The following is a 4,439-nucleotide window of genomic DNA, read 5'->3' as shown; positions in this document are numbered from 1 at the left end:
ACCGTTGTCTAGTGATCCGCTCCTCGATTACTTTGGTACCTCCCTACTATACTTATAGCAAGGCGCACATCAGGTCTGGTACACAGCATTGCATACATGATAGAACCTATGGCTGAGGCATAGGGAATGACTTTCATTTTCTCTCTATCTTCTGTAGTGGTCGGGCATTGAGTCTCATCAACTTCACACCTTGTAATACAGGCAAGAACCCTTTCTTTGACTGATCCATTTTGAACTTCTTTAAAATCTTATCAAGGTATGTGCTTTGTGAAAGTCCAATTAAGCGTCTTGGTCTATCTCTATAGATCTTGATGCCCAATATGTAAGCAACTTCACCGAGGTCTTTCATAGAAAAACTCTTATTAAAGTATCCTTTTATGCTACCCAGAAATTCTATATCATTTCCAATCAGCAATATGTCATCCACACAAATATCAGAAATGCTACAGAGCTCCCACTCATTTTCTTGTAAATACAGGCTTCTCCAAAAGTCTGTATAAAACCATATGCTTTGATCACACTATCAAAACATTTATTCCAACTCCGAGTGGCTTGCACCAGTCCATAAATGGATCGCTGGAGGTTGCACACTTTGTTAGCACCCTTTGGATCGACAAAACCTTCTGGTTGCATCATATACAACTCTTCTTCCAGAAATCCATTCAGGAATGCAGTTTTGACACCCATTTGCCAAATTTCGTAATCATAAAATGTGGCAATTGCTAACATGATTCGGACAGACTTAAGCATCACTACAGGTGAGAAAGTCTCATCGTAGTCAACTCCTAGAACTTGTCGAAAACCTTTCGCAACAAGTCGAGCTTTGTAGACAGTAACATTACCGTCAGCGCCAATCCTCTTCTTGAAGATCCATTTCTCCTCTATGGCTTGCCGATCATCGGGCAAGTCAACCAAAGTCCACACTTTGTTCTCATACATGGATCCCATCTCAGATTTCATGGCCTCAAGCCATTTCGCGGAATCTGGGCTCATCATCGCTTCCTCATAGTTCGTAGGTTCGTCATGGTCAAGTAACATGACGTCCAGAACTGGATTGCCGTACCACTCTGGTGCGGATCTTACTCTGGTTGACCTATGAGGTTCGGTAGTAACTTGATCAGAAGCTTCATGATCATCATCATTAGCTTCCTCACTAATTAGTGTAGGAATCACTGGAACTGATTTATGTGATGAACTGCTTTCCAATGAGGGAGCAAGTACAATTACCTCATCAAGTTCTACTTTCCTCCCACTCACTACTTTCGAGAGAAACTCCTTCTCTAGAAAGGATCCATTCTTAGCAACGAAAATGATAGAAGGTGTACCCAACAGTTTCCTTTGGATATCCTATGAAGACACATTTCTCCGATTTGGGTTCGAGCTTATCAGGTTGAAGTTTTTTCACATAAGCATCGCAGCCCCAAACTTTAAGAAACGACAACTTGGGTTTCCTGCCAAACCACAGTTCATATGGTGTCATCTCAACGGATTTAGATGGTGCCCTATTTAACGTGAATGCAGCCGTCTCTAAAGCATAACCCCAACATGATAGCGGTAAATCAGTAAGAGACATCATAGATCGCACCATATCTAATAAAGTGCGGTTACGACGTTCGTACACACCATTACGTTGTGGTGTTCCGGGTGGCATGAGTTGTGAAACTATTCCGCATTGTTTCAAATGAAGACGAAACTCGTAACTCAAATATTCACCTCCACGGTCAGATCGTAGAAACTTTATTTTCTTGTTACGATGATTTTCCACTTCACTCTAAAATTCTTTGAACTTTTCAAATGTTTCAGACTTATGTTTCATCAAGTAGATATACCCATATCTGCTCAAATCATTTGTGAAGGTCAGAAAATAACGATACCCGCCGCGAGCCTCAACACTCATAGGACCGCATACATCAGTATGTATTATTTCCAATAAGTCTGTAGCTCGCTCCATTGTTCCGGAGAACGGAGTCTTAGTCATCTTTCCCATGAGGCATGGTTCGCAAGCATCAAGTGATTCCAAAAGCCCATCAGCATGGAGTTTCTTCATGCGCTTTACACCAATATGACCTAAACGACAGTGCCACAAATAAGTTGCACTATCATTATTAAACTTATATCTTTTGGCTTCAACACTATGGATATGTGTATCACTACTATCGAGATTCAATAAAAATAGACCACTCATCAAGGGTCACTGGTGCGCGTCGGTCCTAATCAAACGGTTTCCCTTTCCGCGATGGCATTTGGAACCGTCTCCAAGTGAGTGTGGGCGATAGGGGGGTCCTTCCCACACAACCCAGAAACCGTTGTTATGCCCTCCTGGCACACACATTCGGCAAAATGAGGTCGTGTGCGACCGGCGAGCGCTCAAATACGGAAATACATACAGTAGAGCTAAAAAAATACAATTATACGGCGAAATTGTTTCCGGTCGCAAGTACATCCCACACAGTCAGTCCCCGCTAAACATTTCCGTTCGTATGCACATCCCACACAGTCGCTCCAAGGAAAATGTTTCCGTTCACAGGTACATCACACACAATTTTTCCCGTTAAATCATTTGCGTTATTGAATGTATCACACACGGTCCATAGAAGAAACTGTGTAGCAAAGGCTGTCCGTCACACACAGTTTTTATGTGGTAAATGTTTGCGCAAGGTGGCCTAACGCAAACAGTTTTCAAGAGAAAGTCGTGTGTGATTGTTCATTGATCCAACACGGTTTATTCCTAGAAACTGTGTTCGTTGCCTGAGGTCATTGCCCACGGTATTATTTCAACAACCGTTTGCAATAGCAAAACCCAATTAGCAGGCAAATTCGCCATTGGCGGGCTAATGATCTGATTATTCATAATCCATTATTAATCTAATTGACATTTCATATTAAGCACACAATATATTTCATTTCCATATTAAGGAAGCAGAATTTCACAATTGAAATACATCAGAGTATCCGCTCCCCGCTCCCCTGCTCCCCGCCGTGCGCTACTTCGGCGCCGGCGTCCACCGCGCCTAGGCGCTCTCGCCGCAGCCACTCCGACTGCGGCAACCACCTCCCTGCCGTCCGACGGCCACCTCTCGCTGCCCCCGGCCTCTCTCCCCGGCCTTCCCATCTTCCTCATGGCCGCCAGTCCCAGATCTGTGACCTCGACGTTCCGGCCGCAGGGAGAGCGCCCTGTGGTGTCGGGATTGGGGATCTCCTCCGGCTTGAGGGCTCGGACGCGCATGGCCCGGTCGCGGCGGAGGACGACGTCCTTGCTCCGGGGCTGGGGCAGGCTTCGTGGGAGCACCCGCCTCCCTCCAAGAAAGAGCTTTGGAGGATGAGGCACAGGCCGGATGGCCCGAGCGGGCGCCTGCTGCCTGCGCGGCCTGCGTCGCCGCCCGTCGCGGTCTCGCCGGAGATGAGAGACAAGTGCTTCAAGTGTTTGGAGAAGGGCCACTACAAAAAGGAGTGCACCAACCAGATCGTCTGCTTCAGGTGCGGCTTGCCCGGCCATGGTTCCAAGGATTGCAAACGGCCGCGGAGTCCTTCGTCGGTGGACGACCTCCGTCGGGAGGCGGTGGCTAAAGTGGCGCGCCGCACCACTCCCCCGCCACGGCCAGTGCTCGCGGCCACGTCCCACGGTGCCAGCTTGCCGACCCAGACCGCGGCGCCGGGCATTGACTCGGAGTGGCAACCTTTGGCCCCGCCGCGATTGGAAGTGGAGAGCAGGGTCGAGGAGGCGCCTGCGGAGCTCTGCGTCGTCAGGCGCTCTGCCGTCGTATACGACCTGGAGCGTCACCTCCAGTTCGCCATGTTGGCATACGTGGCTGGTCAAAGGCGGGTTCTTGCACCAGCGCGTGTGAAGGAGATCCTCGCCGGGAAGCTCGACATCGCCCCTAAGCTCGTGTCCGTGCATTGCTACAGGCCAGAGGACTTTCTGGTGGTTTTTGCGTATGCGGAGGTGCGGAACAGAGTGGCGGCGTGCCCCTCGGTGGAGTTTGAAGGTGATCGACTGATCTTCAGGCCGTGGAATCGGCAGTCGCAGGCAGTCCATTCAGTGTTTGGCTTCAAGGTGTGGCTGGAAATTGAGGGCATCCCCCCTCACGCGTGGGATCACTCCGTGGTGGAGGAGTTGCTCGGGTCTTTTGCAAGGTTGATGCGGTGGCGCCAGAGACTGCTTACCGCTCCGACTTGTCCTCGTTCAAGCTCACGGCATGGACGGTGAGCCCGGAAGAGATTCCTGTTCTCAGATGGCTGGCGGTGCCGGAGCCAGGCTTGGAGGCACCGCCCGCTCTTCTGCAGTATAAGGTGCTCATTCACATTGACATGGTCTTGGATCTGAGAGAGGCCGGCGAGCCATGGTTCTTTGGGAGCTCGTCGGACAGCGGCCAGAGCGGTCTCCCTGACGACGACGGTGCTGACCTCGCGAGCGGCGGACCCAGGCCGCGTAGGCTGGT

The sequence above is a fragment of the Aegilops tauschii genome, chromosome 6 (assembly GCF_002575655.3).
Source record: "Aegilops tauschii subsp. strangulata cultivar AL8/78 chromosome 6, Aet v6.0, whole genome shotgun sequence".
In the NCBI taxonomy this organism is placed as follows: domain Eukaryota; kingdom Viridiplantae; phylum Streptophyta; class Magnoliopsida; order Poales; family Poaceae; genus Aegilops; species Aegilops tauschii.
The sequence above is the reverse complement of the archived record's forward strand: the minus strand, read 5'-3'. Positions refer to the sequence as shown.